This window comes from Equus przewalskii, chromosome 4 (genome assembly GCF_037783145.1).
Source record: "Equus przewalskii isolate Varuska chromosome 4, EquPr2, whole genome shotgun sequence".
Classification (NCBI taxonomy): domain Eukaryota; kingdom Metazoa; phylum Chordata; class Mammalia; order Perissodactyla; family Equidae; genus Equus; species Equus przewalskii.
In genome coordinates this window covers 70,631,090-70,654,157 of record NC_091834.1, presented here as the reverse complement: position 1 = coordinate 70,654,157, position 23,068 = coordinate 70,631,090, and the positions used below count along the sequence as shown (strand labels likewise).

Here is a 23,068-nt window from a genome sequence, read left to right as displayed (position 1 = left end):
GTAATCTCCCCTAAATTACACAGCTATGACTAAGAATTGGGTCTCAAACTCAGCTTTGAGCCAGATTTTATGTTGTAGAGACTTCCACATGCCAGGAAAAGGAAGGTTTTACCCTTGGGTATCAATAACTGCATGCCTTTTAGAGAAATGTTTGAGTATTTTATAAAGGGGGTAACCACCTGGCTACAAGCACGTGAGCAAATGGAAGAGGTACAATTGGTCAATATGAAGACCTTCAATTATTAACCAAGGTAATATCAGCCCACTTCTTAACCTCTCCCTCCATTTTCCAGAAATCTCTGATGCCAGAGCCTTTCCGGGGTTGTGCTGGACTGGTCAGATGCTTCCTCTGTGAGGCTGCAAGGCTACAGCTTGCTCCTCTCTGCATCCCCAGTTCCCACTCTTCTATTCATTTTGGCTTCTGGATGTGTGCTAAAATCTCTGGTCTGGTGATAGGTCCTCCCATTCCCTATATGTTGATGGTATAGTCACTTGTTTATTCCTTTACTATTAATTTAATGGGAACTGGAGAACAAGATATAAAGTCATATGTTCACTGTCTTGAACTCGAAACCAATGTAAATTTCACTTTAAAAGAACATGGTGAATTTGACTTTCACTTCTGGTTAGGATATAAAATACAAAAGAACTTTGATCCAGTGAAACATTAGAAAAATTCCAGATATAATAAACATAATCTTTAACGGTGCTTTTACAGAGTAGTATATACAAGCAAGTCTAGATGAAATAAATCCCAGAGAGAGATGAATTATTCACAAATAAGTAGAGACTGCAGCAGCTTCTATACCTGAGGCAAATGCCTGTCTGGGTGCTGGTAGGTGAGAAGTGGAGCTACCATGGACTAGGAGATTTCACAGGAAAGAAGGAAACTGGCTGAACTGTTGACAACATCGTAGCCTGATGAGAGGGGTCTGCAAGAGTGTTAAGTGCTTGACCCAACAATTCTCCTGGCTATTTTTCCTGGAATTTTGCCAAGAAAGTAGCTATGGAGGAGGACCCAGTAAGCAAAGAGAATTTGTGTAGCTTTGCATGTCACACTTAATTGCCAGAGTTGGAACCAAATTTGAATCCTAACTAAACTGAGACTGGACTCTTGTTCCAGTTCAAACACTAAAAAGATCAAATTGCTTAATCTCTTGGCAAATGAGGCATAGGAGGTTAGGGATTGGACTAACTGGAGCTGAACTCATTCTAATTAAGGCTGCAGCCCAGCTCCAGCTCAGTTCAACTTGTGGGGGATTCTGAGGGACAGGTCCCTCATGCTAACCAGCACAGAATGAATGGCATGCACTCTGAACACACACACACACACACACAAAATTACACTTTACTCTCCACTGTTCTTTTATGCACAATACAGAATAAAATTTTTTAAATTATGAGATATATGAGGAGGGGAGGAATTGGACCCATTTTCAAGAGTAAGCAGTCAACAGACAGAGACTTGTAGATTACTAGCAGACAAGAACATTTTAAAAAAGTAATGTTGAGGAATTTACAGGAAAGAATGGAGATGAAGGGCAAAGAGATAAGAAATTTCAGAACCAAATGGAAGTTTTAGAACTGATAAATGTATCAGAAATTTTTAAAAATCGCTGTATGGCACTTATGCAGGGGAGCAATGCCTGGCATGGGATATCAGAGCAGGTGGCAGAAACCACGAAGAGAAGTGATCTGGCATGGGCTAAGGAGGGCATCTGCACCAGGGATAGGGAAGAGATGATGATGGGAGATTGGTTACATAAGGAGGGAATTATCCAATAAGAAAAATAAAGAGAATAGGAAGAGATTCTTCTGTTCAAGAAAGGAATTGGAAATATGGCAATGGAGAGAACTAGAAAGATCCCTAAGGTGTAGGATTGGAAGAGGAAGTATCAGGTAGGTAGAGAAATTAATATAGATGTACATATGTGTAAATACATGTGTGTGGTATTTTTATACATATAATCCCTAGCTTTGTCTACTAAGAGGGCCTGAGATTATCAATGCCCCAATAGCAATGAACACACCTAGATTCTAGATCATAGCTTCTGAATATTTTTCTCCACTAAAAGGAACCAGGGCTCTTTGGAGAAATAACTGATTACTTCTGATTTCTTTTGCTGGAGCAGCAAAAAGCAAGATGAGTTTGTTAGTTCCAGAAAGCAAGCAGTGCTCACAGAATTATAAGGACAAGACAAAAAGGCATTAAAGTCATCCAGAAGTAACTCCCAATGGCCAGAGCTGGGACAATTTGAGCATTAAAATAAACAATGATAGTAACAGACTATAGCCCATTGAGTAACACAGGAAACTCTATATGCCCATACTGATATAAATAAAGTAATAAATGAAAACTGTGATAAAGAACAGGATAGTTACATTACAAAGACGCGTAATAAAAAAATCAATAGAAGAGGTAAAATAGAATACTAAAAAAAATACTTGATTAATCCCAAAGAAGGCAAGAAAGGAAGAACAAAGGAACAAAGAACCAATAGGACAAAAAGAAAACAAATAGCAAGATACCAGATTGAAAATTAACCATATTGATAATTACATTAAATGTAAATGGACTAATGGCTTCAATTAAAAGTCAGAGATTGTCAAACTAGATCAGAGTTTTTCAACTTCAGCATTTTGAGCCACATAATTCTTTACTGTAGGAGATTGTCCTTTGCACTGCAGGATGTTTGACAGCGTCCCTGGCCTCTACCTGCTAGATATCAGTAGCACTACCCCTCTCTTTTCAGTTACCACAACTAAAATTGTCTCCAGATAGTTGCAAATGTCCCCTGCTAGACAAAATCATGCCTGGTTGAGAACCACTGTACTAGATGAAAACAAAGCCTGAACAATATGCCATTTACAAGAAATACATGTTAAATACAAACACACCAATAGTTTTAATGGTAAAACAATGTAAATATTACTCATAAGAAAGCTGGCATGACTACATTAATGTCAGACAATGTAGATTTGAAGACAATATTTAGAGAAATGGAGATATTTCATAATGACAAAAAGATCTACCTATCAAAGAGACTTAAATGTGCATGCACCTAATAAAGAGGTGCAAAATATATGAAGCATAAATCGACAGAAACAAAGGAAAAAGACAGAGAAATCTATAAACATATTTAGGGATTAAACACTGCTCTTCCAGTAATTACTAAAACAAATAGATGAAAATCAGTAAGGTTATAGAAGATTTGAATGTCTTTAACCAACTTGACCTAAATGATGCTTTCAGAATATTACACTCAAACAATATACATTCTTTTCAAGTGCACCTAGAAATGTTAACCAAGATAGACCATATGCTAGGCCAAAAAACAAGTCTCATTAAATTACAAATGAATGCAATCAAACAAAATGTCTTCTATGACCACAACACAAATCAAAATCAATAATGAAAATGTATCCAGAAAAATTTCCAAATATTTGAAAGTAATATTTGAAGCTGTCTTATAAGTAACCCCTGGATCAAAGACAAAGTCACAAGGGAAAAATATTTCTAATTAAATGTCAAAGTTCTTCAAAATAATTTGTTTTCATCCCCCTGCTTTGCTGGTACTTTAAGCAAGTGCTAGAGTAAAGTCAGCACTGAGACAAGATTCTTTAGTCAGTACATAGAATACAGAAATTCATTTTTTACTACATGTATGGGTCAAATGATATCTGGAAGGAGTTTGTCAATTTATATATATGGTAATGGTATATTGCAGAGAACAACCAAATCATAAAGATTTCTCCAAGGATTAATATATAAGAAACTCGAAGGAATTTTTCAAATCTAGGGTCCCTGGCACCCTCCTTGTGGAGGATTACAGAGCCATGTAAAACTTCCAACACTAGAATGAATGCTGACCTGCCTCACATGGAACCGTTCTCTCTACCTCTTGACAGAAGACAATATTTCAACTGAGCACCTAGTCTGACTTTATGAAGTGATTCTCCCCCTTGGATACAGTAACTGAAGCACTTTATCTAAGTGAGTAGGATTATTAACCAAGAGATACAGCCTAGCTTATTCTGGTGCTTAAAAATTAGACATTCCTACCTTAGACGAGGAATGACAGCTTTGCCATAACTAAGATAAAAGGCTTCTAGTTAGAGAACTTCACCCAAATCCACACTACATTTGAGTGTTCCTGAAGCACCTTCAGTCCCACCCAAGTCTTTTCATCTGGCCCTTCCAAATTGCTGCCTTAATTTCCAATTGGGAATCCTTCTGGATAAATGCACAGATTCAACCATTTAACCCTGGGATCATACTTGCCAACCCTTTGGTTGGTCATACTTGCTATAATAGATTGAAACCCCTTTTTCAGGCCCAACTGGCTTTGGATATTCAAAAAAAGGGTTTATCAAAACCATTCAATTGATTTCCTTGCATCCTTGGGGCAGTTGCTTACCCTTCATTTTTAACCTCACACCTGTAGGAATGAAATGCTAAAGAAGGTAATAAGTGTTATATTCATGTTTTGTCATTCAGAAGAGAGGTAGAAAATGAATAAAAAGATGTCAATATTTCCTTATTTTATACGTCCATAAATTAATGTTTTCTTTGAGTGTAGTGGGTGTTAGGATTATAGAAAATTATGGTTGTAACTAGCTTTTGTAAATAATTTGTTTACAAAATAATTTGAACTGGGAATGATCTTATAACTTTAGCTATGATATGAAAAGGAATCATTTTAGTGATGGATACTGATCAAGATGAAATTTTTAAAAATCTACATCTAGACATGTAGTGAAATTGCAGAAAAAACAAAGAGAAAAATCTAAAGCAGCTACATTTTAAAAAACCAAGACAAATTACCTTCAAAGAGGCAAAATGTATATTGACAGCTCTGATTTAGCAACAGCAACAAGAACAATCAAAGGACAATGGAACTATATAATCAATATGCTGACAGAAAATAACGATCAACATAGAATTCTATACCCAGCAAAAATATCCTTCAATAATAAAAATGAAATAAAGACATTGTCAGGCAAAAATTGAGAGAATTTGCTACCAACAGACCTTCGAGAAGGAAGGAAGCATATTCTTGTGGCAGAAGGAACATGATACTAGTTGGAAGGTTAGCTATGCAGGAAGGAAAGAATTCCAAAGAAAGCCATAAATAAGTGTAATCTAAATGAACATGACTAAGTATTAGTAATAAAGTCTTGTCGGGTTTAAAATATAGTGAGAATTAAAATAAATATGTAAATAATAATAAATAATAGTAAATAATAATAAAATAAAAATGTAAATAATAGCATATTGGTTGTATTTTCCTGTTGGAGGGTTGAAGTACTAATTAACTTATAATTTCTAGGGTAAAATGTTGCATAACTTTCAGACTAACAGGAAAAAAGGGAATTAAAAAAAAATCAATGACTCCATCTGAAAGCAAGAAAGGGGAAAAATAGAACCTGGGACAGGCAGGATAAATAGAAAGCACAGTAAGAAGGTAGTTTAAATCCACAATTACTGTTTTAAGACCTTTGAGGATAGTATATAGGAGTATGACAGAAAAGAGAGTAACTGATTTGGTCGTTTAGTTTGCCTTGTCCTAAGAAGTCCTTTTTAATAAGTTCCCATAAACGAAGTTTAAAAATTGCTACTTCTTGGATACTTTAGGTACCAGGAAGCCCAGCAAAGCACACTGCATCTACCGTGTCCTTTCATCCTCATGATGAACCTGCAGTGTAGGTTTTGTATCCCCAATTTACGGGTGAGGATTGCCTAAGGTTGCTCAGACAATAAGTGACGAAGACAGGATTCAAACCAGGTCAAACTCATCCCAACCCCAACATATTTTTTATTCTTTTACTTTTTGTTTATTTAATTATTTATTATTATTGTTATTATTATTATTTTGGTGAGGAAGATTGGCCCTGAGCTGACATCTGTGCCAATCTTCCTCTATTTTTTGATGTGGGATGCAGCCGTAGCATGGCTGCATGAGTGGTGTGTAGGTCCATGACCAGGATCTGAACCTGCAAACCTTGGGTCTCCGAAGTGGAGCATGCAAACTTAGCTGCTACATCACCAGGCCGGCCCCCCATCCCCAACACATATCCCAGTATGACACAATTCCCATCACTTAATAAACACAGTTTAGTTTTCTTGTTTAAATATGTCCTAAGTTCTTAAGTGCCCAGAAAAAACAGATGGACAAACATTTTGCAACAAACCCAACTCCTTTAACAAAGCAAATTTCCTGAGATTTCTCAAGTTACAAATAAACAGATCTTGCAAACAAATGTACCAAACTTAGCCTACAGCCCTGTGCACAGCTAATCATATTAAAGCAAGCATTTATGGAGATACTATGCATCCTATATTTTTCCATTTTGTTGTCCACACTGCGTATGCTTTTCAGTTTCTGCTTAGATCTCCATTTAATTCTGCTAAGAACATGCACTCACTCCTTGTTAAAAGTAGAGTTTTCATTCTGAAATGATTTATACTAGAAGACAATGTAATTACATTAGAAGACATTTTAATTTGCAAATTCATTCCCAGCCAAGATTTGTGCAAAATAAAATCTAATTTATGCCAAAGAATATCAAACCTGCTAATCAATTCTCTAACGACTTCTCAGGAAAAAACTGGTGTTGGCTATGATTCTTTACACAGCCCAGTTATCTTCCAACCATATTGCCTTTTAAAAGCATTCAATCCATTTTTATGCTCTTTCAGAAATGAGGACTGTGTTATCTATTTGCCACAAAATGAGAACTTTGTTGCCCAAATGATAAAAAGGATGACTTTGATTGTTTTCCTTTAGGTCATTTACTTCCAGGTACATTCACTTTTATTTCCTTCACTTTTTTACTGCTTATTCATAACACTTTTCATATTGATTTGTTAACTGTATTATAATGTCATACATTGTACTTCTGAAATGACTGTAGCTTGTCCCAAGACCATTACAAGAGAACAAGTTGGGGACAGAAAAATCATCACTAGAAAAGATGAATGGATGACATACTGGCCCTTAAACTCTGTTTCTAATGGAAAATCCCATGCAATCGATGAAAAGTTACCAGAAAACAAGAACTGCCTCATTAACTTTATACCCAAGTTCTAGCAGCGATTGATTTTTAATGCCTATGTTCATCATTTATGAGCTCCTACCCTTCTTTATATACATTTTAAATTAAGCTTTACAAGATGAACTAGTTGTTTCACGATGCTCGCTGCATCATCTATATAAAGCATCTCGAAGAATAATTCACAGAGAAGAAACAGAAAGCTGAGGAGCCAATGTTGTTTTGTGATGCAAATTACTAATTATTAAATGTCAAATGTGGCAGTTATAATTGCCTCTCTATTTGAAATGACCTTAAAAATAGCCAGCATAGGGGCTGGCCCCGTGGCCGAGTGGTTAAGTTCGCGCGCTCTGCTGCAGGCAACCCAGTGTTTCGTTGGTTCGAATCCTGGGCGCGGACATGGCACTGCTCATCAGACCACGCTGAGGCAGCGTCCCACATGCCACAACTAGAAGGACCCACAACGAAGAATATACAACTATGTACCAGGGGGCTTTGGGGAGAAAAAGGAAAAAAAATAAATAAAATCTTAAAAAAAAAAAAAAAAAAAAAAAAAAAAAATAGCCAGCATATCATGAAGATACTTTTGGAAAATCAAGATAACATTGCCTTCTTTTATTGTATTTCCACAGCGTCTTTCAGCCAAGGTTTCTGACAACACTGCAGTGAGGCCATCGGCATCATGACGTACTTGTCACTGATAGAAAGATAACAGATTTGGAAATTATTGCGCATCAAAGCAAGCGGATTAAAGTGAGCCAAACGCATTAGTTTTCAAAGTGGGTTCTAGAAATGCCAATTCCTCGACTCAGTAAACAAACCTTTGAACTTTGTTGAGTTGCTTGGACTAGTTTGGTTTCTTTCCTAAAAGAAAGTCATTTTTAAAAAGTAAGTAGAAAATAAGGTTTTAAACGTAGTTTTATAAGTTTGCTCATAATCAGTGGTGGGGCAAAATCATTAAGGCTAGCTTTGCTGTTAGTGAAACTAAGTTAAAAATACATTTTCCAGAAGCCAGGTTGATTTGAGAGAGATTTTTGAATTTACCACTAGAAGAAAGCTAACACTGGCTAACATAGCCAACCTCTGTTGTAGCCTTGACATCTTAAGTCATTTAATCCTTTGAATCATCCTGTGAAGGAGGTACTATTATTATCGATATTTTAGGCATGAGAAAATGAGGGAGAGAGGTATAGTAACTCACCGGAGATCATTCAGTAGGAAAGGGAAGGCTGACCTGGGTGGTCTGACTCTGAAGCTTGATTCTAACTACTATGATAAGTAGGTCTCTCTTCAATTGAAGTGTCCAAATGGAGTGTAAAATGTTTTCTTTCATTAAAGGCATAGACGAATATTAGGAGGAATTCTAGTATATCCAGGAAGCCCTGAAGAATCTTTAAAATTGAGCCAACCATTCATTGGATTAGTAGACTTTCACTGGGTTTTTCCCCCAAAAGACTCACCCTGAAGACTTTCAGACTCTGAGATTTAAATTCTTGCTCAGTGCTCTACATTATCTCATTTAATCCTCACAACAACCCTATAGACTGCAGTAGCTTTTATTATCTTCATTTAAATTAACACATGACATGGACTTTTATGAAAATGAGGACAGATGTCACCACAAATATTTTGAAAATGCCACGGGTTTAATATATTTCTACATCCTTTTTACAGATTTATTTGTGAAAAGTCTTGCCTTAAAAACTTGAGACAGCAGATATCAACATAAAGTTATTCTGATGGTCTGTTTTTCTATAACAGCTTTTCTAACACAGATAAATTTATACAAGAGATATATGAGGTAATGATGTTTGGATAATTTGGAAACTGGGTTGGTTCATGGACTGTTTTTCCAAGGCAAGGGGATCCAATATTGCAGAAGTAGAATTATAAACCTCAGCAGGAAAAGAAAAAGCCCTCAGCTGGGCTGGTGACCTGGCAGCATGAAGCTGTTCAGCTGTATTTTAGAAAAATTAGGAACAAGAGCCTGTACCCGGGGTTCTCTCCCCAGAGAAGCCTGGGGCAGCTCTCGACTCCTGGCAGATCCATTGCCTCCTGGGCCTGATGTGAAGGCAGCCCCACAGGTTCTGGTTTCTATGTCTCTTGGCCTTGTCTCAGCCGCTCTAATTAAATTGTTTGCATTCCTATTCTATTGCTTTGTGCAATCCAAGATTCCCTGTGGCAGATTCCAGCCAGACTGAGCTGTCTGCCATCATGGGCCATTTTAATCACCAGTTATCAATGATGGAAAAAAAATATTTTTAAGGGCAACATCTTTTCTCATACTGAAATTCTCCACCTCCATGTTTACCTTTTCCATTGGTTTTAAACCTGGTGTATGTGAGGCTGATTTCAAAGTCACCCAGGAAAGGTTTTAAAATAATTCCTACCCTTCTACCCTTCCCTTCTGCAAGGCTGTTATGCTGAAAACCACCATTCTTGAAAAAGTGGGGCATAACCTATATTTCCCTAATTCCTCAAAACTCTTAAACCCAAACAAGAGTTTCAAGATTCTTAGGAATTTATGGGCCACTTTTTCTGATGGCAGGTAGGAGGGTTCTGTGTTTAGATGCACTTATGTAACAAGCTGTCCTTGGCGTAAGTAAAAACATCCTGTTTTATGTTAAGCACCATCACAAAACAAGATGTATCATATATATTTTTGTAGCAATTTAAACTTTTCTTTTCATCCCTAAATTGACAAAGATGCTATTAGTGTTTAAATCTCAGTTAAAGGAAACAATTTAAAGACTCCTTCTATTAATGCACCATGGATTATTCAACAGTATATGCTGAATGTTTTCAGAGTAAAATTATTTCCATCTTGCTTTTAATTTAAGGAAATCTGGGCTCTTTCACTTTACATTTGTATGTCCATTGTCATTTTCTGTATCTCCTAAGTGGCTTTTCCATCCAGAAATTGGAAGGCACTGCCTTTGGCTGGTGATCCTCAGGTGAATGAGAAATACAGCTGAGATTGAAGAAATGCTGTCTGTCTGCTCAAACTGTCTCTTCTTTCCTCCATCGTATCCTGCTATCTAGCTTGAAATGTCCACTGTTAAAAATGTGCACCCTTCCCCAGGTTAGACAATTGAGGAATTGTTAGGAATCTCTTTTATTAGTTGGCACAACTAGTTGTATTTAGTTACAATTTATACCCAACATACCTCCAAAATATTTGAGGTGGTCGTCAATAAAACTACCATTACGGAAATTAAAAGTAACCCTTCCCTTCTTTCCTATTATTCCCCACCAATAATAAAAAGGAAAAAAAAGTTAACTTTCATTCATCCTATGTTAAAACTATAGGAAATTATAAGCCACAATAACATTTGGTTATTTCATATCAGAACGTTCTGGTGATTCCAGGCACATAGGAAACAAAGAATCTGGATGGTGGCGTGGGGAGTGTGGGGGCAGTTATTATTCAGAATTAAATGAATGTGCCAGTTACTAAGTTTTTGTCTCTCAGCACCAAATCTACCTTTCTATGGTGTTACATGATGCTGGAGCTGGAACTTTGCAAGCCACGTTTCTGCTTTGCCAGCTGGAACCCTATTAAGCTCTGCCAGTTGTGGTGGTATGTGTGTATGTGCCTGTGCATGGCGGCGTGTGTGTCTGTGTGTCGTGGTGGTGTGTATGTGTGTGGTGGTGTGTGTGGGGGGTGGAGTGTTAGAGGGAGAGTGCAAGCTGGAATGAGGAAGAGGACTACTTGCTCCTACTTGTCTGCTTCCTGTTCCTGGAAGCATCAACTGAGCGATGCTTCTTTGCCCCGAGCTGGTAATTCCTTCCCATAACAACACTTGCAGAGCTAGCCTTTTTATATTTCCTCAGAGACACTAGGATCAGCTGTCTATAAACTTGTCTTCAGAGTTCTGAGTTTCAGCTCCATGGGGCTTCTTCAACAAGCTTCCAAGTTTTGCTACCTCCAACCTCTTCCCTTTGTTCTCCCAGCCACGGGGGTGGTAGCTGCTTCCTGTAGTTGCTTTTTCATGTTCCCTTTTGCCTTTTTAGTCACCTAATGAACATCTTTATACCTAATTAACAATTCCTTATGTTGTTATATTTTCTCTATTAAATAATCAATGTGATTGCTGTTTCCTGATTAGATCTTAATGGCTACAATGGATACAGGCCATCTCTCCTGACATATTCACTTATCATGAAGCAGTCCACCTCCAAAGACCATCACAGACTCTTCCCGAGGTATTAATGCCAAAGTCTTCCCATGATATTCAATTTTTGTTAAATACAATGTTTCTTTTAGCAAGGAAACATCTAAAACTTTGTTTTATTTCTCTCTCTCTCTCTTATTTTTTTGGCAAAATGCTGATTGTAAAGATTGTAATTTGCTTCTTTTGAATGTGTAAATGAACCGTGTAAGTCAGATCCATGACTGCATGAATCATACATGGATCAGAAAAGCCCAGACCCTGGGGCTAGTTTTTCTATTTGATGGCTTGGTAAATAAAGTGAAGATGATGGTTTTAGAAGCTAAAAAACTAAACCCAACAGGAGGTCTGGTTTCTTTGATGATTTGCTGTCAAAGTAGCTAAAGACAAAACATTTAAAAGGATTGTAGAAAAATTGCTGGTTCTGTAAAGAAAGAGATGATTATATGGGGAGTCAATGATTATGTTTTCAAATAAAGTTTAACTTTCAGCATTCTGGCAAGCCAAGGAAATATGATTGCTTTTATACACAAGTAAGATGAAGTCCACCTTTTCTTTCAGAGATTCGTCCATTTGTAATGGGAAGGCACAATCACCAAGGCTCAGGGGTTTTCAGGACTAAGAGGAAACATAGGGCCAAGAGAGCCCCAAAGAGGACAATATAAAGGCCAAGATTTGGGGCAGGAAGGACCTGGATTTTGAGCTCAAATAGAAGATAGAAGCCAAATTTGCTTAGGATTACCTTAACAGTAGCAGGCAGAAAACAGTGGATAATATATTCAAGGTGCTGGAATAAAAAACTGCCAACCAAGAATTCTGTACCCAGCAAGGTTTGAGAGAACTTAGATCTATCTGAAAAGAAATGCTAAAGAAAGTTCCTCAGATTGATAGGAAATGACTCAGCATGGTAACTTAAATCCACAGGAAGAAATGAAGAGCACCAGAAAGTGTAAATATGCGGATAACGATAAGAAAATGTATAAATGTTCTTTTGATTTTCTTCTTATAATTACTTGTAATTCTTATAATTGCTTATGTAAGAGACACAAGATTGTATAAAGCAGTAATTATAATACCATATTGTTGAGTTTATCATGTAAATTGATGTAATATGTATGACAATAATAGAACAAAGAAGGAAGAAGGAAAAGAAGCTATACTGGAGCAAAGTTGCAATATTTTACCAGGATTAACTCTGTATTAACCTGATGTAGATTGTGATAAATTATGATGCATATAGGAATCTCTAGAACAATCACTAAGAAAATGACTCAAAAAGTATACTTAAAAATTTGACAGAGGAGGGGCCAGCCCCATGACCAAATGGTTAAGTTTGTGGGCTCCACTTCAGTGGTCCAGGGTTTCGCTGGTTTGGATCCTGGGTGTGGATATGGCACCACTCATCAAGCTATGCTGAGGCAGCATCCTACATAGCAGAACTAGGACCTACAACTAGAGTGTGCAGCTATGTACTGGGGGGCTTTGAGGAGAAGAAGAGAAAAAAAAAGATCGGCAACAGAAGTTAGCTCAGCTGCCAATCTTTAAAAAAAAATAAATAAATAAACTTGAAAGAGGAATTAAAATGATATGCTTGGGGCTGGCCCTGTGGCCGAGTGGTTAAGTTTGCGCACTCTGCTTCAGCAGCCCAGGGTTTCGCCAGTTCAAATCTTGGGTGTGGACATGACACCACTCATCAAGCCGTGCTGAGGAGGCATATCACATGCCACAACTAGAAGGACCCACAACTAAAAATACACAACTATGTACCAGGGGGCTTTGGGAAGAAAAAGGAAAATTAAAATCTTCAAAAAAAAAAAAAAAAACGATATGCTAAAAAATATTTGACACAAAAGAAGGCCATAAAGAAGGAACAGATAAACTAGAAATACATGAAACGTCTAGAAGACAGATAGCAAAATGCAGACTTACTTCCAATGAAAGTAATAATTATACTAATGTGATTACACTCTAATCAAAAGCCAGAGATTGCCTGATTGGTTTTAAAAAAGCAATATCCAACTATATGCTGTCTATAAAAGATGCAATACAGATTCCAAGACACAACCGTTTGAAAACAAAAGGATATTAATGTAGTTGGAGTGGCTACATTAAGACAAAATGGACTTTAAGACAAGAAATATTACTAGAGACAAAGAGGGATTACTTCATAATAATGAGTCAACATATCATGAACATAAAGCAATTTTTAATTTAAACTCACCTATAAAAAGAGCCTCAAATCACAAGAAATAGAAACCGACAAAATTCAAAGGAGAAATAGACAATTAACTATAATTAGAGATTTCAGTGCTCAACTTTCAATATTGGATAGAACAAATAGGCATAAGATCAAAATTGGTATAGAAGAATTGAACACTTATCAATCCTTTTAACCCAAACAGTGCAGACTGTGATAAGTTAAGATGCATGTAACCACCAACATTCCACCCAGCAACAGAGAAATACACATTGATTTCAAGTGTACATGGAACATCCTCCAGGACAGACCATATGGTAAGCCATAAAACAATCACTCAAAATATGTCCTCTGACCACAATTGAATTAAATTACAAATCAATAGCACCAACAAATTTGAGAAATCCCCAAATATTTGGAAATTAAATTACATGCTTATGAATAATCCATGAGGTTAAGAAGAAATAACAAGGAAAATTAGAAAATTTTTTGATCTAAATGAAAAAAGCACAACATTTCAAAATGTATGGGATACAGCTAAAGCAGTACTTAAAATATATAGCTCTAAATACCAATATTTGAAAAGAAGAAAGTGTCAAATCAATAACGTAAGTTCTATCTTAAGAATAATAGACAAAGAGCAAATTAAACACAAAATAAGCAAAAGAAAAGAAATAAACGGGGAAATTTCCCAACTCATTCTAAGAGGCCAGGTGTACTTTGATACCAAAACAAAAGACTTCACAGGAAAGGAGACAAACAGGCCAGCATAAACATAGACACAAAAATTCCTAACATAATACTAGAGATTGAATCCAGCAACATATCAAAAGGATTATATGCCATGGCCAAATGGGATTTATCCCAGGAATGCAAACTTGGCTACCAAATGAAAATCAACTAATTTAATACAGCATATTAGTAGAATAAATGCAAAAACCACATGATTATTTCAATAGACTCAGAAAAAATCATTCAACAAAATCCAACACCAATTCATGATAAAAACTAAAACTAGAAATAGAGGATTGCTTCCTCAGCCTGATAGAGGGAGTCTACAAAAATGTATTAATTGCCTCCTATCCACCCCATTGGTGAGGCAGGGATTCTTACCCTAGAGTTTTGGGGATGACTGAACATACAACACCTGCTCCTTGACAGATGCAATCAACACGAGTTTATTAGTCACACACTCACAGCCCAGGGGAGGAGCACACTACCTGTCATGCAGGGCCACACGGTGGTTGCACTGGGGAACAGAGTGAAACACCAAGGGCTGTAGGAGGCTTTGTAGTATCAAGAGGGTGAGATGCCCCCTGGTGCCTGCAGGAGGATGTGATTGGTTTGTTTGAATAATTCCATGGGCTAGCAGGAAACTGAAACCAGCTACTCAGAGATAAGCAGGAACTGCACCAGGTCTGTTTGACAAGGATGACTGTTTGCCTATGGGACCCTATTCGTGGGGACAGAACGGGGATGGGAACTTGTAATTAAGCCATTTGAGGTTTTCCCAATTTAACCAATTTTACCAGATACCAAGGAAGCATGCAACACTGAGACTTAATTTTAGGCTTTACACTAAAAAAAAAATACAGCTAACATAATCTCTCCTGGTGAAAGAATGAATGCTTTCTCCCTGAGATCAGGAAAAAGGCAAAGATACCACTCATATCACTTCTATTCAATGTTGTGCCAGAGGTTTAGCTAACATAATAAGGCAAGAAGAGAAATTAAAGTCATACAGATTAGAACGGAAGATATAAAACTGTTTTTATTTGCAGATGACTTGGTGTTATATGTAGAAAACGCTAAAGAATAGCAAAAAACAAAACTAATAAACCAGCTTAGCAAGTTTTCAGGATGCAAAATTAATACACAAAAATCAATTATATTTCTATATGCTAGGAATGGAAAATCTGAAAACAAAATTAATTTAATTTACAATAGCATTAAAAGGAACAAAATACTTCAAAACAAATTTAGCAAAAGGGGCATACACCTGTACCCCATGAACTTTGCTAAAAGAAATTTTAAAAAGACCTAAAGAAATGGAGAGACATAACATGTTTATGGATTGGAAGTCTCAATATTATTAAAATGACACTTCTCCCCAAACTGATCTGTAGTCAATGTCAGCCCTGTAAAAACTCGGCAAGTTTTTTGTAGAATGGACAGGTCATGCTAAACCCTATATGGAAATGCAGGGAACCTAGAATGGCCAAAACAATTTTGAAGAGAAGGACAAAAGTTGGAGTCCTTACGCTTTATTTCAGAACTTGCTATAAAGCTATAGTAATCAAGATATCATAGTATTGACATAAGAATAGACATATAGTTCAATATAACAGAAGAGAGTCTAGAAATAAACCTTTACATTTATGGTCAAGTGATTTTTGACAAAAGTGCCAAGCAGTTCAATAGGGAAAAAAAATTATTTTCAGCAAATTGTGCTAAAAGAATTGGCCGTCCTTGTGCAAAAAAAAAAAAAAAAAAGAAAAAAGAAAAAGAAAAAAGAAAAGAACATAAACCCTTTCCTCACACTATAAAGAAAACTAAACTCAAAATGGATCATAGATCTAAATATGGGAGCTAAAAAGATATAACTTAAAGAAGAAAATATAGGAGAAAACCTTTGTGACACTGAGTTAGGAAAGATTTCTTAGACATAACCTCAAAAATATGATTTATGAAAGAAAAAGTTGATACATTGAACTTCATAAAATTAACAACTTTTGCTCTTCAAAAAGCATCATTAATAAAAAGATAAGACATAGATTAGGAGAAAACTTTTGTAGATCATATATCTGATAAAGGGTTTATATTCAGAATATATAAAGAACTCTTAAAACTCAATCATAAGAATACAAGTAAACTAATTTTAAAATGGTCAAAAGGTCTAACAGATATATTACTAAGAAAATATGTGAATAGCTAATAAACCCATGAAAGGATGCTCAACATCATTAGTCACTGGAGAAATGTAAATTAAAACCTCAGTGAGGTACCACTCCTTACCCATCAGAATGGCTGTAATGAAAGACTGTCAATACCAAGTGGTGGCAAGTATGAGAAGAATCTGGAACCCTCATACACTGCTGGTGGAAATGTAAAATGGTACAGCCACTTTAGAAAACATTTCAGCAATTACTTCAAAAGTTGAGCATTAACTTACTACTTTTTTTTTTTGATTGGCACCTGGGCTAACAACTGTTGCCAATCTTTTCTTTTTTCTTCTGCTTTATCTCCCCAAACCCCCCTGTACACAGTTGTATGTCTTAGTTGTAGGTCCTTCTATTTGTGAGACACGGGATGCCGCCTGAACGTGGCCTGACGAGCAGTGCCCTGTCCGCGCCCAGGATCCGAACCCTGGGCCGCCACAGCAAAGTGTGAAAACTTAACCACTCAGCCACAGAGCCCTCCCCTAACTTACTATTAACATAGCTAACTTACTATTATATAACAATTTCACCCCTAGGTGTCTACTCAAGAAAATGAAAACACATGTCCATATAAAGACTTTTCCGTGAGTATTCACAGTAGCATTATTCATAGTAGCCAAAGCCTGGATGTAATCCAAATGTCCATCATTTAATGAATAGATAAACAAAGATACAGAATACTTTCATCATGATAAAGATCCCTTTGTTGCCCTTTTATAACCACACTCAACTCCCTTCCTCACTGTACCTCCCACTTCACTCCCCCATCCCCATCCCTGACCCCTGGGAACCCTGAATGTGTCCTCAATTTTTATAATTATGTCATTTTGAGAATGTTATATAATGGAATCATATCACATAGATAGCATGTAACCTTTTGGGATTGACTTTTTTCCCTCTGCATAATTCACTGCAGATTCAGTCAAGTTGTTGCACATATCAATAATCCATTTCTTTTTATTACTAGTAGTATTCCAGCATATAGGATATATCACTGTTTAACCATTTACCCATTGAAGAACATTTATTTTTTTGTCTAGTTTTTGGCTATTACAAATGAAGCTGTTATAAATATTGTTTATAAGTTTTTATGTGGGGATAAGTTTTGTTTTGATTGTACCAGAGAAACAGGGCTACACAGCCGAAAGTTCTGGAGATCTGCAGAAGGTTCCCCTTGAGTCTTTGGCTAAATACTGATCTGCGCATGCAGGGGGTGAATATTTCTAAGCCACGAAAGGAGCCATCAGGAGCAGTGGGCTGAGCAATTCCCAGGGCTAACGTGGGAATGGGGAGAGTTCAAGTTCTCACCAGCCTGAGTGAAGAAGTCTGGTACGACATGGGGTGTTGGGCAGATTCTCAGAGGCGTCGTACTGTTGTCTCAGGGCTACATTAGCCCTAGAGTCGTCTGCCCTGGGCTCACCCTAATAAAGCTTAACAGCAAGCCTCAAAAGGGTCAAAATGACGTGCAAGTAAAAGTGCCATAACGAAACCAAATACTCATTAAAGGAAAACAACAATACCCAACAGTCAATGACATAAAATTCACAATGGCCAGTAAACGACCAAAAAACAAATCACTCCACTTGTAAATAAGCAGGAAAATACGCCCAACACCCAGGAGAAAAATCAATCAGCAGAAAGTTTTTACTTCTCTGGGATAAATGTCCAAGAGAGCAACTGCTGGGTTGTATGGTAGGTACATGTTTAGTTCTTTAAGAAATCACCCAACGTGTTTTCCAGAGTGTCTGGGAACGATCTTTTAAAAAGTAGTTCTGTTTTATTGTTAACACTGACCAGACAAGAGAAAGACAAAGAAAATGCATCTTTCTTCAAGCTTAGGTCTTTCACAGGGATAGGAAACTGGAAGTCCATTCAGACCCCCTTATCACAACTCAACTAATGAGAAAAGGTGACAGTGCATTATTACCCAGGAGTCTTTGAAAGAAAAGCAATTTATTAATAAAATCTACTCAAAATTTCACAAATACTTTTAACGTTGACCTAGGAACTCAACATCAGTAGTTCTTCCATGGTGTATTGATGTCATATTTGACATTCAGCAGACTCCGTATGTTTTATTTAGCATTTTGGGATTAAAATGTGGGAAACATACTCCATATATTCTCAAATATGTAAACCTATTTATCTTGGTTTATTTTATTAAAGAACAAGCCCTCAGAAATATAGATACGTTTTCCCTTTCCAAAACAAGATAAACCATATCCTTTGAGGTTGAAAAATAAAAATTTCAGAAGATTTCTGAATAATTTAGAAGGTTCTAAACATTGAGACATAATATTCCTATTATGAAATCATTGCTGCACAGCAAGTAATTTTGGCCCAGTCTGTGCTCTTGAAATCTGAAGTCAACAGGAGTCATGTACAGAAGGCATTCATGTTCTGCCTGTACAGGGTCATTTTCAACCTTAAAGCTTTTTAGTTCATTTAATATTTATGCATCATAAACCAGATTTAAAAGTCATCATGGGAATCTACCTGCATGCAAACTATTCAATATTTTCTTTCTCTACATACCAGCTGCCTAGGTTCCCACCTACTCCAGTTTAGCATTTTATGCTGTTCTCTACACAACTCCACTCTACCACATCTGAATATCTCAATGAGGGAGATCATAGCCCCAAAGACGTTTGGTGCAGGACAGGTCCCTAGAATCCTATCTGTAATCACTGTGAGGTCTGCTGTTTCCTTTTATACAGACAAAGGTCCCTTCTCATCCTTGATGACATGTCCATCACCAGGCTTTCCAGTTTGGAGCTGCTTCAGTGGTTTTCCTTTTTCCTATCACTCGTTCATTATTAACATTCATTTTCCTTTGCTGCATTTGTAGTAATTCACTGTTGTCATCTGGATAATAAAAAATTTATTTAAATTTTTTTTCTAATTAGTCCACTAGAATTCCTTATTATCCCATAATTACAGCCTTAATGATGAGTTTTTATTTCTCATTATTGCTATATTACTGGCTTACTTGGCAGAGTTATAGCCTTTCCTTGTATTTAACAAATATAACACACAATCATTGAATGCCTACTATTTCCACTGTGATATCACTGGAGATTCTGTGGTGAAAAAGATGGATATAGTTCCTGCCCTAAGGGACCTTGCAGCCTAACGGTGGAGCAGACATAAGCAGCTCATCACACAAGTAATTAATTACAATGTTAGCCAGCATTAAAAAAAATGCTACAAATGTATACATAAATAGACTCATTGTAATCTAGCAGGAATTGTAGGCTGGAAAAAATGATGTTCAACCTAAGATCTGAAAATGATTTGGAGTTAACAGCGTCAAATGGAAGAGGAAGAATGCCACTAGAGTGAAAAGGACTTTGGCATAGTTACCAACACACTGAACGTCAGTGTGGCTGGAACTCAGAGAGTCAAGAGGAGAAAGCTCGGGAGGAAATCAAGGCCAGATCATGCTGGCTCTCGTAGGCTCTGGATTTTATTCGTCGCATTTGAAAAATTTTTAAGCAGGGGATTGTCATGATCAGATCTGCATCCTTGGAAAATGAAATAAAGTAACCATTCTGGCTTAGATTGGAGGAAAATAAAAGCGATTGAGGGAGGCCAATTAGGAGCCTTTTATAGATGCTTGGAGAGAAATGATGAATTCCGTGGACTATCGTCCAATTGAAAATTGACCAAAGAAAATAATACCTTAGAGGTATAGCTAATAAGATGTGGTTTTTAGCCGGAGCAGCTAGTGGCTGGGACAGATTTAGGGTATATGACTTCAGTTTGGGACATTTTGAGTATGGACTACTATGTGAGTTCCACAAGGTCAGATTTTTTCCCTGTTTTGGTCAGTGCTGCATCCCAGTGCCTCCAGAGACATCCCAGTGGAGACGTCAAATAGGCAACGAGATTGTATGAATTTGTAGCTCAGAAAAGAGGTTTGGGTTGGAACTTAAAATTTGAGATCACCAGAATATAGTTGCTCTCAGAAGCCAAGAGAATGCCAAGCTCCTCCAGGGAAGGCTGAAGAGTGGGAAAAGGCAAGATGAAGGACTGGTGCCCAGCTCACTTGCCAGTAGCTCTCTGCAACACTACTTGGTTGCCAAAGCATTTCATGATCAGTCTCATCATGTTGAGATGAGACCCAACATAGTCCTTGCGCTGAAGGGGTCCTAAAGGTGTTCCAGTCCCAGTGCCTCCCATTGCAGCCTTCAATTTGGACCTGTCCTATAGGAATATTAAGCCCTTCATCCAGATGTAATTATTCTTCTTTCCTCACTCCTTTTAAGAGAAGTGGGTGGGAGGACATCAGGAAAATGGATTGAGTGTAGAATGCAACATGGTGCTGATTGCCAATGGAAGATACAGATTTAATGCTTTACCCTTTCCAGCTATCAGGGCCCAAGTTGGGCTATCAGGATACATTTTAGCCAAGAAGGCATCTCTATACTCTTTATAGCTCAGCTGCTGTCTCTGTCTACATAAGTCTTTCCTTCTTCCAGTCCTTCTGGAAGAAGTCCTTTCTTCTCTCACTTTTTTTTTTTTTTTTTTAAGATTGGCACCTGAGCTAACAACTGTTGCCAACTTTTTTTTTCTGCTTTTTCTCCCCAAATCCTCCCAGTACATAGTTGCATATTTTTTAGTTGTGGGTTGTTCTAGTTGTGGCATGTGGGACCCGCCTCAGCATGGCCTGATGAGCGGTGCGATGTCTGTGCCCAGGATCCAAACTGGTGAAAACCTGGGCTGCTGAAGCGGAGTGCGCGAACTTAACCACTCCACCACGGAGCGGCCCAGATTTCTCGCTCTTCTTATGCATCCAGAGCAGAAAGAGGTTTGTCAGTCTCCTACATACACTCGACTTATCAGTTAACTAAATTTATGGCAGAGAAAAAAACCCCCAAGGTACACAAAATAGGCATATGGATGGGATTGTTCCAAGGACGTTATCTCTGTGAGAAGACACGCCCCAGCTGTGTATGGCACAATTGCAGAGGAATAGGATGATTTTAGGGGGATAGTTTTATAGAATTAAAAATTTAGACTTTTTAAATTGGAATTCATGATAATTCTGGGAAGCACTGAATTAAAGCTGTACATCCTGGTATAATAAAGAGTTGTATTTATCCGTGTATTTATAGGATACTGTTGGAAGAGAGAATGCTTAGACTGTTTGAGAGAACAAAGTCTTCGAACTCAAATTCTCTGGAACTCTTGAAATGCTCTCTGTGGAATAAATTTGACAGGACTCCAAATGGGAGTTTAGTCATAATGTCAGTGGTTCCTTGAGGCGTTTGCAGAAAATTCAGATTCCTACGCTTTTCTCTGATACTGATTCTGTAGACAGCTCATGGGGCTGGGAGTCTATTTTTTGAAGCACCACCAGGTGATTCTGATGCAGCTGATGCATGCACAATTGTTTGGGGATCTCTGCAAATTACAGAACCACGCATCTCATCTATTAAGATAGATCCTTTAAGGACTTCCAGTCCCATAATAATTGAAATTTAGAAATGCTTTCAGAAATTTGCAATTATTAGTTGTTCACACTGGACCTTTTTCATCTACTGCAGTATCACCACTGCAGTTATACTGGATTAGTAAAATTTCATTAGCAACTTGCATTCCCACTCCCCACAGGCCTTATAACTAAGACAACGTACCTGGAACCTGAAGACTCGGCCCACTCCACGCTCTCAAAACACAAGTAGAATCTAAGAAACAAGTGGCAATCACTGTACCTTATGTCTGGATGTGCTGGAAATACTTCTTGTGCCACGCCCTTGACTTGAGCCCCAATTCCAATAGCACGATCCTTGTACCTCCTCCCAGCACAGGGGTCTTCCTGGTTCCTTTTCAACTTCATCAGTGATTTTTTTGTGTTCTGATCCCGGGGGCTGAAACTCCACCAATGAGGCAACAATGGGTCTTTTGAGCTTTGACCTCTGACCTTTGCCTGCTGCAAGATTTCCCTGATGGTCCAGCTGTCTTCACTGATGACCTTCTATCATCCATGGAGGGAAGTTTCTTAATCACCTGCCACACCCCACTGGGTCTGACTATTCTTTATGGCCCTCTCCCAACCAATTCAAATTACGATAGAGATTGTGATTCTCACAGCCTTGGAAATCCCCCAACATACAGGGTTTTCTGAAATAATATCTCTAGCATATTCAAGATATAGTAAATCTCTTTGGTTGTAATCACTTAAAAAGAAAAAGCACCTCTGAAACAATTTAAGAAATAAAATGAGCTACTAAAATCAAAACCCTCACATTTTTAACATAATTTTAATTTTCTGGTTTTTCTGGAGAACTCTTTGTGTTTTATTCAAGTTTATGAATAATGGATGACATTTCTTTTAAGATGTCTCATTATGTTTGCTGCATACAAATATACAGTTTCTTAAAATGGCCTCCTGTCAAATACATATGATTTCTATTTGTCTGCTGTTAATGTAATTGACTAAACACTAGATTCTTCTGATTATGCTTTCCCTTGTAAACCACTTACTTAATAGGCAAAAGCAGCTGTGTTTATGCTTCTGTGATTTTCGGGTTTCATTATGAAGTTTTCAGCATGTGACTCAAGAGCAGTAGGCAGTCTGAGCACCCTGGCACCAGCTGGCAGGTCTTTACCAATAAAGGCAATATTCCACCCACACTTGTATATGTCATGTAGGAGGACACACGGATGCACATACACAACCACTGCAACCACAATAATTGTGA

At 37.4% G+C, this 23,068-nt stretch overlaps 1 long non-coding RNA gene across 1 annotated transcript in view; it reads right to left on the bottom strand.

The window, feature by feature from the left end:
- LOC139083056 (uncharacterized) overlaps nucleotides 1-22,208 on the bottom strand; it is a 113,534-nt gene extending 91,326 nt beyond the window's left edge. The window contains exon 1 of the long non-coding RNA XR_011539557.1: nucleotides 22,079-22,208. This is a non-coding gene — a long non-coding RNA (uncharacterized lncRNA). The remainder of the gene's footprint in view (nucleotides 1-22,078) is intronic.
- Between the last annotated feature and the right edge of the window lie 860 nt (nucleotides 22,209-23,068).